This window comes from Muntiacus reevesi, chromosome 10 (genome assembly GCF_963930625.1).
Source record: "Muntiacus reevesi chromosome 10, mMunRee1.1, whole genome shotgun sequence".
Classification (NCBI taxonomy): Eukaryota; Metazoa; Chordata; class Mammalia; order Artiodactyla; family Cervidae; genus Muntiacus; species Muntiacus reevesi.
In genome coordinates, this window is record NC_089258.1 from 36,948,114 (window position 1) to 36,963,138 (window position 15,025).

The 15,025-nt window shown below is 42.7% G+C and overlaps 1 protein-coding gene and 1 non-coding gene across 2 annotated transcripts in view; both read right to left on the bottom strand.

The window, feature by feature from the left end:
• The window catches only part of ASTN2 (astrotactin 2), a 984,610-nt gene that overhangs the window by 717,936 nt on the left and 251,649 nt on the right, over window positions 1–15,025 (bottom strand). The gene's annotated exons all lie outside the window — the stretch shown is intronic.
• TRNAL-GAG (transfer RNA leucine (anticodon GAG)) lies at window positions 1,241–1,312 on the bottom strand. The gene has a single exon. It is a non-coding gene; the product is annotated as a tRNA-Leu (tRNA).

Sequence of the window (15,025 nt, forward strand, 5' to 3'; positions counted from 1 at the left end):
GGGAAGGATCAATAATCATCAAGTCAAAACAGATCTTGAGCTTCCAGGTCTCCCTAGACCCCTGCCCTCAACTCTGCTAGGCAATCAGTGGATCCTGAAGTGAGTCACTCATGACTGGGTTTGAATGAAAGGTCTTCATGAAGCAGGGGTCTGAGCCCAGGGAGGGGAGGTTCCTTCAAGCGCATGTCACGGGATGCGCCTTTGCCATCCAGTGTCAGGCTTTGACAGAATTCTCCTGGCGCATGCCTCAGGCCTCTCGTGTGAATTCTGCTGGGATCCTCCCTTCGGCCGCATGGGGCATCTTATTCTTAGGACAGATGGTGATGGCTAAGGTTGACTCATTGCCTCCCCTGTGTGGACACTGAACTCAGCATATACATGGATTGTCTTTTACATCCCATGATAATCCTATGAGTAAAATAACTCCTTATTACAGGCATTTTATAGATGAAGAAACTGAGGCTCAGGAATGATTCACTAACTCCCCCAAGGTCACAGGGCCAGCATGAGGCAGAGGAACTACTAGAACATGCAATCTGAGTTCAGAGCCCACGCGGACAAACACCGTGCTTCATAAGTCCCACTGCCCACACGGTGGCCATGCAATAGCTGGGGGAGATCACGGCCGCCTCCTCCCGATGCCTTCTTTCTGCTGCCCTGGCCTCCCACATCTGTCCTGCCACATGCGTTTGCACTCACTCAGAGTGCCTACATGTTTGCTGAATACCTACTACATGTCTTAAACGATTTGGGTCCATTACCACTCAACACTGACACATAAATATCAGTCTGATAGAGTGCCTGATGAACTATGGATGGAGGTTCGTAACATCGTACAGGAGGTGGTGATCAAAATCATCCCCAAGAAAACGAAATGCAAAAAGGGAAAAATGGTTGTCTGGAGAGGCCTTACAAATAGCTGAGAAAAGAAGAAACCTGAAGGACAAGGAGAAAAGGAAAGATATGCCCATTTGAATGCAGAGTTCCAAAGAACAGCAAGGAGAGATAAGAAAGCCTTCCTCAGCGATCAATGCAAAGAGATAGAGGAAAACAACAGAATCGGAAAGACTAGAGATTTCGTGAAGAAAATTAGAGATACCAAGGGAAGTGAAAGTGAAGTTGCTCAGTCGTGTCCGGCTCTTTGCAACCCCATGGACTGTAGCCTACCAGGTTCCTCCATTCATGGGATTTTCCAAGCAAGAATACTGGAGTGGGTTGCCATTTCCTTCTCCAGGGGATCTTCCCAACCCAGGGATCGAACCCAGGTCTCCTGCATCTCAGGCAGACGCTTTACCACCTGAGCCACCAGGGAACATTTCATGCAAAAATGGGCACATTAAAGGACAGAAGTGGTATTAGGGACCTAACAGAAGCAGAAGATATTAAGAAGAGGTGGCAAGAATACACAGAAGACCTATTCAAAAAAGATCTTAATGACCCAGATAACCACGATGGTGTGATCACTCACCTACAGCCAGATAACCTGGAGTATGAAGACAAGCGGGCCTTAGGAAGCATCACTACGAACAAAGCTAGTAGAGGTGATGCAATTCCTGTTTAGCTATTTCAAATCCTAAAAGATAATGTTGTAAATATGTCAGCAAATTTGGAAAACTCAGCAGTGACCATAGGACTTGAGAAGGTCAGTTTTCATTCCAATCCCAAAGAAGGGCAATGCCAAAGAATGTTTAAACTACCGCACAATCGCACTCATTTCACATGCTAGCTAAGTTATGCTCAAAATCCTTCAAGTTAAGCTTCAACAGCACATGAACCAAGAATGTTCATTTGTACATGCTGGATATTGAAGAGCCAGAGGAACCAGAGATCAAATTGCCAACATCCGCTGGACGACAGAAAAAGCAAGAGAATTCCAAAAAAACATCTACTTCTGCTTTATTGACTACACTAAAGCCTTTGACTGTGTGGATCACAACAAACTGTGGAAAATTCCTAAAGAGATGGGACTATTAGACCACCTTACCTGCCTCCTGAGAAACCCGTATGCAGGTCAAGAAGCAACAGTTAGAAACGGACGTGGAACAAGGAACTGTATCAAAATTGGAAAAGGAGTATGTCAAGGCTGTATATTGTTTACCCTACTTATTTAACTTCTATGCAGAAATGTCATCATGTGAATGTCAGAAATAAATCATGTGAAATGTCAGGTTGGATGAAGCATAAGCTGGAATCAAGATTGCTGGGAGAAATATCAATAACCTCATATATACAGATGACACTATGCTGATGGCAGAAAGCAACAGTGAAAGTGAAAGTCATTCAGTCGTGTCTGACTCTTTACAGCCCCATGAACTACACAGTCCATGGAATTCTCCAGGCCAGAATACTGGAGTGGGTAGCCGTTCCCTTCTCCAGGAGAACATCCCAACCCAGGGATCAAACCCAGATCTCCCTCATTGCAGGCGTATTCTTTACCAGCTGAGCCACAAAGAACCCCAAGACAAAAAGCAAAGAGGAACTAAAGAGCCTCTTGATGAAAGTGAAAGAGGAGAGTGAAAAGGCTGGCTTCTAACTCAACATTCAGAAAACTAAGATCATGGCATCTGGTCCCATCAGTTCAGTTCAGTCGCTCAGTCGTGTCTGACTCTTTGCGACCCCATGAATCACAGCACACCAGGCCTCCCTGTCCATCACCAACTCCCGGAGTTTACTTAAACCCATGTCCATCAAGTTGGTGATGCCATCCAACCATCTCATCCTCTGTCGTCCCCTTCTCCTCTTGCCCCCAATCCCTCCCAGCTGGTCCCATCACTTCATGGCAAATAGATGGGGAAACAATGGAAACAGTGACAGACTTTATTTTCTCGGGCTCCAAAATCACTGTGGATCGTGACTGCAGCCATTAAATTTAAAAAACACTTGCTTCTTGGAAGAAAAACTATGACAAACCTAAATAGCATATTAAAAAGCAGAGACATTACTTTGCCAACAAGGGCTATCTAGTCAAAGCTATCGTCTTTCCAGTAGTCACGTATGGATGTGAGAGGTGGACCATAAAGAAGGCTAATCACCAAAGAATTGATGCTTTTGAATTGTTGTGTTGGAGAAGACTCTTGAGAGTCCCTTGGATTGCAAGGATCAAACCTAATGGAAATCAGTCCTGAATATTCATTAGAAGGACTGATGCTGAAGCTGAAACTCCAATGCATTGGCCACCTGCTGCAAAGAGCTGACTCACTGGAAAAGACCCTGATGATGGGAAAGATTGAAGGCAGGAGGGGAAAGGGACGACAGAGGATGAGATGGTTGGATGGCATCACCGACTCAATGGACATGAGTCTGAGTAAGCTCCAGGAGATGGTAAAGGACAGGGAGGCCTGGTGTGCTGCAGTCCATGGGATCACAAAGAGTCGGACACCACTGAGCGACCGAAGGATAACAACACTCAACACTTGACTTCAACCTCTGATAAGCAGGTGTTATTATCCCTGATTCACAGATGAGCAGACAGAAGCTCAGGGAGGTGGAAGAGCCACTGTGCCAGCAAGAGGGGTTGGCCTGGGCTCCTTTCCAAGTGCCCCAGCAGAGCTCTGCACGGCTATCACAAAGAAGAGATTCCCTCACCTCTCAGCAGGCACTCTCCTGCCCCTCTCTCAGAGAACGCAGCCCTCCACAGCAGGAATGCTCTACAGTTACTCCTGGGCATGGACTATTTGTGCCATGAAGCTGTGAGCTTCTAAGAGCCAGGGCCATGCCTGTTCCCTCAATGTTCTCAAGACCTTAGCTCATCATAGTTACTTGAAATCCCAGGGGCAAAATGCTGCCCCTTTTCTCCACACATTCAGCTGGTTATTTGCTTAGGAAGTCACTTCACACTTCTTGGAATCTACTCTCCATGTCTATCAGGATGGGATCGTACTACCTCCCCATAAAATTGGTTGAAGGTGAAATAAGAAAATAGGAAAATGGATATAAAAGCTTCAGTATGATACCTAACACAAAATAAGAAACCAGTTGTTGTTGTGTGTTTTTTTTTAAGCTATTATCATAGGAACATTTGTATTTGAAGCACTGCTTATCTGAGGTTTCTAAATCTTTGGACCATGATGACAAAATAAAAATCATCTCTTTAGCACTTATAACCTTTATAACAAATAGTTGTTAGGTAACTGGTTACCCAATGCACAGGCATTGGGTCTTATCCATACAATAAATAACAGTGCTGATAATAATATCAAATGCACTATACTCCACAGCTTCAGTGCGTGTTCCTCTAGTAACAGTGGACTGGAAAAGAGGGAGATGGAGATGCAGAAATGGAGTCTGAAGGGTCAAGTCGCGAGGAGGAGCCCAGGGCATCTGGGGCTGTTCCTCTTGCCCTGAAATCTTGTAGTTTCCACTGTCTCTCTGTCTCCCTAATCTCACCCTCTCTGACCCACCCTCCCCTTTGCAGTCCATTCGACCTGCCAAGGTGCAAGTGGGATCTTTGATTCACCAGTTTAAAGACCTTTGGCAGCTCCCCCCACAGCCCTTAGAACAAAGCCAAGTGCTTGCACTGGTTTGCCAGGAAAGCCTTTATAACCTGGTCCACAACAGCCTCCTCACCACTTGCTGTTATATGTTCCTTTGTGACCCACATCTGGCCAAACCAAATTTTGTACAGCATCTTCCCATGCCTGGTTTTCTCCTAGCTAAGTGTTACTCGTCTTTCAGTTCTTCAATCAGCTCTCGCTATTTAGAAAACCCTTTGCTGACACTGAACCAGCCCCCATAACATAGCGCATGGTTGCTGTTGTTCAGTTGCTGAGTTGTGTTCCATTCATTTGTGATCCCAGAACTACAGTCCCCCAGGCCCTCTGTCCACGGAATTTCCTAGGCGAGAATACTAGAGTGGGCTGCCATGCCCTTTTCCAGGCGATCGTCTCATCCCAGGGATTGAACCTGCATCTCCTGCACTAGCAGGCGAATTCTTTACCACCCAGCCACCAGGGAAGCCCCAAACAGCCCATGGCGCCAGCTAATTTGCCTCTTATAACATATCCTTATTTTTCAGTATCTTCTCTACAAACTGCAAACTCCTCTAGAATCAAACAAGAAAGCCCATGTCTAAAAGCCCAACCCAGTCCTGGGCACATAATATTGCTTGCTATATGTCCTTCTCTCTTAGTCTCAGTTTCATCAAAGGCAAGTGGTGTTGAAAACATCCATTCTTCCTGCTACAGCAGATTGATGGAAAGATAAAAGGACACACATGAGAAATTTCTATTCAAACTTCCAATCCTTGTTCACATAGTAGACATTTGTTTTAGGGTTTTATTTTTTAATTTAGAAAGATAGTCTATCAAAAAGATACAAGCATCCCAATGTTCATTAGCAGTATTATTTACGGTTGCCAAGATATGGAAGCAACCTAAGTGTCCATCAACATAAGAATGGATAAAGGAGATGTGATACACACACATACAACCACACACACATGGGTACCACTCAGCTACAAAAAAATAATGAAAAATTGCCATCTGCAGCAACATGGGTGACTTGGAGGACATTATGCTAAGTGAAATAAGTCAGAGAAAGACCAGTGTTGCATGATATCACTTATATGCGGAATCTAAAAAGTACAACAAACTAGGGAAGGAGTAAAACATAAAAAGAAGCAAACTCAGATACACAGAACAAACTAGTGGTTCCCAGTGGGGAGAAGGGAGGGGCACTAGAGGGGTGGGAGAGTGAAGAACCAAACTACTGGTGTAAGAGAGGCTCAAGGATGTATTGTACAACGCAGGGAACATAGCCAACATTCGGTACTACTGTAAATGGAAAGTAAACTTTAAAACTTATATAAAATTTTAAAACATAAAAATACTTCTAAAAAAGAAAGAAAGATAACCTAAAAAGGTAAAACCACACTAAATCAAAACATAACAGCGGATTTTAAGAGGTAGGATTGGCAGAGAAAAATACTATCTCTTGGACTCTGAAGAATCCCCAAATTTCATGACAAGTGCACTATGCTATCTATATCTTTCTCCATGTCTGGCAGTCTGTCTATCTCATTCTGACCACATTATTTTTTCCTGAAAGCATCTTTCCTTTGTTGCTAAACTCTTGTGAGTTTGAGAAATGAAATCCATATAGTTCTGAGTCAATTATAATTAAATCATAAAACACTATTTAGCAATTACATATTTTAACATGTTACAGATTTTGGAGTGACTTAAATAATTTCCCTAAAATTACTCTGCTTTCCTTCCTTTGTTTTAACCATCTTCCCCAAATACAATGCCACATTAAGGAAAGGACCAATTGCCCAAAGCAAATTATGGAAAATGCTGAACATAACATTGAGACAAGATTTTTTGAGAGGTTGAAAATTTAGCAGAAATACTAACTTACTGTCTCTCCTGAACCTGCATGTGGTGGACCAAACAGACTATGAGTCAGAAAAACAAAACAAAATCATCCATTTAGCAACTACTAAGCATCCATTATATACTAGGCTCTGAACAAAAAAGACACTGACCCTATTCTCACGGGACTTATATTCCAGAAAGGGAGCTAAATGTCAACTCAAGCCATTTCATGAGTGGCAGTTCCTGCAGAGGAGGCCGTGTGAGCAACAGGGAAACCTGATGTGATCTGGGAGGTCAGTCAACATTTTCCTGAGCATAGAATATTAGATCTGGCATCTGATATGGCCTTTATCCTAAAAGCAATGGATTTTAGTCATGAGAGTAGTAAGGGCTTATCTACATTTTAGAAATATTAGCTAAATAACTTTGAGTAGAAAGGACCACGGGGCAGTGGGCAGTGTGTCCTTGGTTAACGGAGCATTAACCAAGTCCACTAACCATTAACCAAGTCTGCTTCTTCGAGACTCAATTTCCTCACCTCTAAAATAAGGGTTACAAGCCTACTTTTACTTTATTTTTTTAAGAATAACTTTGCTCTTTTATATATTTTGCCAGATTTATTGAGATATACTCTTGAGACTCCCTTGGACTGCAAGGGGATCAAACTAGTCAGATCTGAAGGAAATCGACCCTGAATATTCATTGGAAGGACTGATGCTAAAGCACCAATACTTTGACCACCTGAGGCAAACAGCCGACACATTAAAAAAGATCCTGACGCTGGGAAAGATTAAAGGGAAAAGGAGAAGGGGATGGCAAGAGAATGAGATGGTTGGATGGCATCACCAATTCAACAGACATGAATCTGAGCAAACTCCAGGAGACGGTGCAGGACAGGGAAGCCTGGTGTGCTGCAGTCCATGGGGTCACAAAAAGTTAGACATGACTGGGTGACTGAACAGCAACAGATACACTACATAAGTTTAAGGTGTACAACATAATGCTCTGATATATGTGTATGTTGCAAAATGATCACCACAATAAGTCTAATAAGCACCCATCACCTCACAGTTACATTTTTTCCCTTGTGATTAAGAACGTAGGTGATCTAGCAACTTTCAAATATACAACAAAGTAATGTTAACTACAGTCACCATGCTATGTATTACACCCCCAGAATAACTGGGAGTTGATATAACTGGGAGGTTTTTTTTAATTTTATTTTATTGAAGTAGGGTTGATTTACAATATTGTGTTAGTTTCAGATGTACAGCTAAGTGATTCAGTTTCATGTATGTGTGTATGTGTCTATACATATATGTGTGTGGGTGTGTGTACATATAAGTTGTTTTCAGATTCGCTTCCCTTGTAAGTCACTACGAAATAGTGAGTATAGTTCTCTGTGCTGTATAGTAGGTCCCTGTTGGTGCAAACCTTCTTCAGCCTTGCATTCAGCCTTGCAGGGAACGCCTAAGAGGATAGTGCGAGGGGTTAAGAAGATGGTGGGAGGAGCTGACACGATAGTGGGAGGAGTTCTGAGGATGATGGAGAAGAAAAGATGAGTGTGCAACCACTTCACAACTTGCACACGTCTAATTAATAGGAATAAAAGCTGCTTTATCAATATCTTCATTTCTGCAAGAAAATACACAGTGGGACAGCCTGAGGTTACAGTCCCTCATACGGGGATTCTGAGCTGATACTTGGAGGTGGGGACTCAACATCCTGGAAAATTTAATGTATTGTAAGTTAGAGTCCTTTCCTTAGGAAAATGCCTAGTGGAAGACATTGTTCTATAAACCACCCCCCTCCCCAGTTTCTGGGCACATGTGCCATAAAGTCCATCCAAAAACCTCAGGCTAGTCCCTCCAGGGGCAAAGAAAGCATTCAGTCACCACAACAGCCCCTTTCTAACTTGTCAGACTGGAAGCCATAGTAAAATATGCATTTTAAATTACCCAACTGGCCATAAGCTGCATAAGCAACACTAATATGATATACTATACTGTATTTTTCTTCTCTCTTACTCTATCCTTCCCTTATTTCATCATAGTTTGCTTTTCCATATTTTTAAATGCTGACCATGACTTAATAAATTGAGCCTAAGCTGCAGTTTAGAAAATTGTTTCAAGAATGGCAAGCATGCTTCTGAGTTCTGCCTCTGCCAATTAATTGCTGGTGTGATCTTGGACAATACATAGCCTCTTGGAGCCTCAATTCCCTCAACTGTGAAATGGGGATAATAATGTCTATTCTGAGAGCTGGGAGAATTAAGGTAATACCATGGGAAATCACCACATAGATTTCCTGGCACAGAATAGGTGTTCAATAAATGGTAGTGATTATAAATAGAGGCTGCTAATGGGGGAATTAGAGCATAGCTAAATCCCTTCTGCCTTGGGGGAAAAAAAGGAAGAAGAAGGAAAAAACAATCTCATTCATTTTCTCCCCAGGGGGTCTGTCTTCCAAAAGTAGCTATTTACCGTGGGGAGGGGAACTAGGTCCAAATGCCTGTGTTTGCTATGACAGGATTTATAAATAAGTAAAATGCTTCATCAAACATTTATAGTTGTGTGTGAGAGTCAAAAAAAAAAAAGGCACGTGGGCTTGGGGCTTTATTTATAGTGACTCCCTGTTTTCCCTCTCCAGCACAATTTCACAGCTTAGCTTTCATTTGCTTGTGATTGTTCTTGGATGAACTTCACTTCCAAGCAAAAGGTATTAATTATTAAAACACAGACCAGAAAAAAGCAGTCCAGGATGCTCCCCCAAACACTGACAGGATGATGCCGCAGGAGGCAGTCACCACAAAGAAGGGCCTGGCATCACGAGCACATCCTTTCTCGGGGAGCCAACCCTTGGCAGAGCGCATTTTAACAAACAATCTGAGGATGCCTGCTACATGTTGCGTGGGGACTGCGCCGGCCCTGGTGGGGGACAGAGATGTCAAAAAGAATCAGACAGTTTCTGACACACCTTCCAGTGAAGGGAGGGAGCTCCCAGCCCAAGGAGGGAGGAGGTGTGTAAACATCAAACCACACGCCAAGGGAGCCAAGCATCTCTGCATGGAGCTTGCTGGGAGTGGGGAACAGGAGCCCATCCTCTTAGGGGGCAGCAGGGTCTGGAAGACGAACACCTTTGGGACCAGGCCATGTGAGTCCCAAATTCCTGCTCCGGCACATTCTGAATCTGTGATCTTGGGTGTATCGCGGTCATTCCTTCTGTAACACAGGTGTGATAGAACTTCCCTGGCTTTAGAGGGTACTGCTAGGATTAAATATGAAAAGTCATGAGAGCTGATAGAGAAACTGTAAACATTCACTAAACGGCAAATATTTAATTAATAATGAGCACTATTTAGCACATTTGCTGTTGTTGTTGTTAACTTGCTAAATTGTGTACGGCTCTTTGTGACCCCATGGAAGGCAGCCCCCCAGGCTCCTCTGTCCATGGGATTTTCCAGCAAAAATACTGGAGTGGGTCGCCATTCCCTTCTCCAGGGGATCTTTCTGACCCAGGGATGAACCCACATCTCCTGCATTGGCAGGTGGATTCTTTACTGCTGAGACACCAAGGAAGCCCAGTTAGCACATAGCATAAGCTAAATAAACAGTGTTTTTCATCCTCCTTTTCTTTGCGTGGATTATGGGCTGCCCTCACCTTCTACTCACTCCAACTACAGTATGCCTGATTCAATCCCAGTCAGGACACTGGGATTCAATCCCAGTCATACTTAACCTCAGCTTCCATCAGCCTCAGAGTCTGTCCAGTAATGTAGTGATTGAGCAACTGCTATTCATTAATATGGATTCATTAACATGATTAGCAGGAGCACCTGCTATATGGTAATGCTGGTGCAGACACTTGGGATTAAAAAGAGAGACACAAACCCCTGCCTTCCTGAACCTTCTCATGGGGAAAGATGGCAATAAAGACATCAATCAGTAAAATACAGGCTGTGTTAGATGGCACTAAATACTGAGGAGAAAGATAAGGCAGGGAAGAGGAACAGGGCTGGCCGGCAAAGGGGGATGTTACTTTAAACCAGGAGGCCTGGAGAGTCTTATGGAGAAAGTAACATCTGTACGGAGACCTGAAGAGTTCATGAAGTATCCAGGTGGGTTTACTGGGAAATCACCATGGGAATCACGCAAGGGAAAAGAGTCCCAGCAGAGGAACAGCAGGGGAGCATCCTTGGCCTCTGACCACCTCCCACTTTGGTCTTCTGGAAGGAGGGAGGGAGTAGAGTGATTTGACTTTGTGAAATAATTCTGGTTCTCCCCCATGGGGACATAAGCAATCACACCTGACTACACGATATTTAACCAGCGCCCAGAGTAGACTCCGGGCTTCCCAAGTGGCTCTAGTGGCAAAGAATCCACCTGCCAATGCAGGAGATACAGATTCTATCCCTGGGTTGAGAAGATGCTCTGGAGTAGGAAATGGCAACCCACTCCGGGATTCTTGCCTGGAAAATTCCTTGGACAGAAAAGCCTGCTGGACTACAGTCCATGGGGCCATAAAGAATTGGGCATGACTGAGCAATCGAGCACATGGGGCCTGGATACGATAGATTCCACATTTACAAAGAGACAGGAGCCCGGCTGTCTGCTCCGCTGCTGGTTCCAGAGAGCAGGGAACGTGGGTCTGAGCCTGACTCAGAGGCGTTCGTGACCACCCTAGCTACAGCATGCTCAGGCCCCGAATGCTAAAAGGACATGCGCTCTCAGCAACATCCAAGCTCTTTAACGTGATGCCCAAGCCTTTAACATAGCTAACTGAAAGCTTTGGAGTAATCTCTGATGACATTAGGACCTTTGAAGGAATTCAAACCCAGTAAAACCAAAATAAATAAGTAAGAGCACAGAAAGGAAAAGGGAATGTAGAATAGAAATAGTTCTTTTAGCGCAACCAATTGAAATGCTCACAGGGATGTGATGTCCACCAGAGTGCAAGAAAGAGGGTGAGTGTCATGGACTAAGAGCAAAGGGGAGAGGGGAGCTGCCTCCCCAGGTTCCTGGCCTAACTGTGCGCCTTGGGAAAGGGTGTTCAACCTCTCTGTGCGTGAATTCATCTACCTGTAAAACAGGAATTATTTCAAAGAGTTGACATTAGTTAATCATTAGTTGACATTAATTGACATTAATTGCCATTCATTGACATTAGTTAGTTAATCTGGGTAAATGTTTAGCACTGTACCTGGCTTAGAGTGAAAGATCATAAAGATTAGTGTTTGGGAGAATGGATACATACATTTTGGTAAATTCGTGTAACCAAACACTGCACAGCAATATAAGAGAAGGAATTATCAGTACCAGTAACAACATGGATGCATCCTGCACATGATATGCTGAATAAAAAGAAGCCAGACACAAAAGCGTGCACCCGTGTAGGATCCTGTATACATAAAGAACAGGAAAAACCAACTGGTGGTAAAAGTCAGAATGCTGGGTACTTTTGAAAGCCCATTTTATAGCTGCCCACTAGAACTTCCTGTGATGATAAAGTTGTTCACATTCTGTACTGTTCAAGGCAGTAGGCACCATATAAAAGCAAAGGTGCATGTGACTCCTAAGGGTCTGAAATGTGGTCTATGCGACCAAGGACCTGGATGTTTGAATTTAATTAATTATAACTAATTTAAATGGCCACATATAGCTAGTGGCCAGAGCTGCGACAGCCCACACTAAATCTCCACCTGGATGCTGTGATATGACTAAAGGCATACACTAGGAAAACATAACAAGAATATACTTAAGATCTGTGCCATTTACAGGCCATACATGATCTACCCTTCGGAAGTTAGATGGATTATTAATCTACCTGCACTACCACATCCAGTCCCCACAAGCTCGAGGCAATGCAGGGGGTAGAATCCCTGCTGTGCCTGTTTCTACAGGGGCTACACGGAGGCGGTCCTGATGCGACAGTAGGGCTGTGGTTTACAGACGGCAGGGTGGGCAGCAAGCCCATCCAAGCCCTTCACAGGCGCGAAACAGGCATCTCAAAGCGATCCGCTGAGATGACTCCATTCCACAACGGATTCATTCAACGCACGTTTTTCCAGCATCTGCTAAGAGCCGGCAGTGTTCCAGGCGCTCAGAAGGAAGCAGAGGGCAAAGCAGATACAAGTCCCGGCTTTCCTGGAGCTCACACTGGAAGTCTTTGCTCATGCCACTCTGGCCATCTTACCAGGGACCAGACCAACTAATCAGACTCAACCAAGCATTTATTTTCTATCAGATAATCCCAGGTATCACTCCTGATACCCTCTGAGCTCAATAGCCTACTTGTGTTCTGAGTCCTGGCCCTTTCATTTATAAGACAAGGGGTGAAAGAATGCATCCTAGAGAAATACTAACTAAAAGAAAGAAAAAAAAAGGACCATCAGCAATACAGATGTTAGTGATTTAATGATTAAAAAATCAACTCCCTACAAAAAATTAGCAATCCTAAACTTTATTCACTTAACAATGCAGTCCTCAAACACAAAAGGACACAAATTGTCAGAAATAAGAGAATTTACCAGGCTACCAGTCTAGATTTTGTTTGGGAAAATTTTAGGACATCTGCCTCAGAAAGAAGAACAACCAAAAAAAGGGGAAAAAAATATATAGTAGATGAATATTTGGACATAGAAATCTTGGTCAATAAAATTTAACAGGCAGGATTAATGATTATACATGATTATTTTGTCTGATAATTAGAAGATGTATGATGCTTCTCAAACACACAGGAATCATTTATAAAAGTAGCCATGTCCCAGGGTACAAAAGCAAATCTCAGCAGAGAAGTAAGGATAGTATCCAGATCACATTTTCTGACAAAGTATATTAAAATTAGTGTCATATAAAAAAGCTTTTTAAAAAACTATGTTCAGAAATTTAAACAAGAACAAAAAATTTAAACAAAAAACGTTCAGAAACAAAGAAATCTTTAAAATATTTAGGACTAAAGAGCAACATGTACATTACAGAGCAAAACCTGACATCTAGAGATTAAAATAATACTTAGAAGAAGAAAGTTAACTATTTAATGCAAACATGAGTAAGAGAAAAAGAGTGAAAATTAATGACCTAGGCTTTTTATTCAATAGTTTAAAAGAGGATAATAGAGTAATAATAAAGGATATAGAACATACTTGTGGTTGCCATGAGAAAAGATGATGGAGGAGGGATGGACTGGGAGTTTGGGATTAGCAGATGTAACCTATTATATACAGAATGGAGAAGCAGCAAGACCCTAGTGGATAGCACAGGGAACCATAGTCAATATCCTATAATAAAACATAATGGAAAAGAATATGACAAAGAATGAACATACACAAATAACTGAATCACTTTGCTATACAGCAGAAATTAACACAATGTTGTAAGTCAACTATAGTTCAATAAATTTAAAAAAGGATATAGAAAGAATAAAATTAAGATAACAGAAACTAATAAGAAAAGAAATAACATCAAGTTTCAACAAACTGTGGCCAAATTAAAAAAATTATAACAGATATAACACAAATATGATTGAGAGAAGAGGCCCAAATAATCCCACATCTCGAATTAAAATGGAGGCATAATTATAGGTACTGCTTTATTGACTGCGTCAAAGCCTTTGACTGTGTGGATTACAACAAACCATGGAAAATTCTTAAAGAGATGGGAATACCAGACCAGCTGACCTGCCTCCTGAGAAATCTGTATACAGGTCAAGAAGCAACAGTTAGAACTGGACATGGAACAACAGACTGGTTCCAAATTCGGAAAGGAATTTGTCAAGGCTATATTTTGTCACACTGCTTATTTAACTTACATGCAGAGTACATCATGTGAAATGCCAGGCTGGATGAAGTACAAGCTGGGATCAAGATTGCAGGGAGAAATATCAATAACCTCAGGTATGCAGATGACACCACCCTTCTGGCAGAAAGTGAGGAAGAACTAAAGAGCCTCTTGATGAAAGTGAAAGAGGAGAGTCAAAAAGTTGGCTTGAAACTCAACATTCAGAAAACTAAGATCATGGCATCTGGTCCTGTCACTTCATGGCAAATAGATTGGGAAACAGTGGACACAGTGACAGACTTTATTTTCTGGGGCTCTAAAATCACTGCAGGTGGTGATGGCAGCCATGAAACTAAAAGATGCTTGTTCCTTGGAAGAAAAGCTATGACCAACCTAGACAGCATGTTAAAAAGCAGAGACTTTACTTTGCCAACAAAGTTCTGTCTAGTCAAAGCTATGGTTTGAGAGTATGGATGTGAGAGTTGAACTATAAAGAAAGCTGAGCACCAAAGAATTGATGCTTCTGAACTGTGGTGTCGGAGAAGACTCTTGAGAGAAAGGAGATCCAAACAGTCCATCCTAAAGGAGATCAGTCTTGGGTGTTCACTGGAAGGACTGATGCTAAAGTTGAAACTCCAATCCTTTGGCCACCTCATGTGAAGAGTTGACTCACTGGAAAAGACCCTGATGCTGGGAAAGATTGAAGGCAGGAGAAGGGGATGACAGAGGATGAGATGGTTGGATGGCATCACTGACCTGAAGGACGTAAGCTTGAGCAAGCTCCAGGAGTTGGTGATGGACAGGGAAGCCTGGCGTGCTGCAGTTCATGGGGTCGCAAAGAGATGAACATTACTGAGTGACTGAACTGAACTGAGAGATTTGTGAGATATGCATACATAGTCATATATATTACGTACATATACATATACACACATA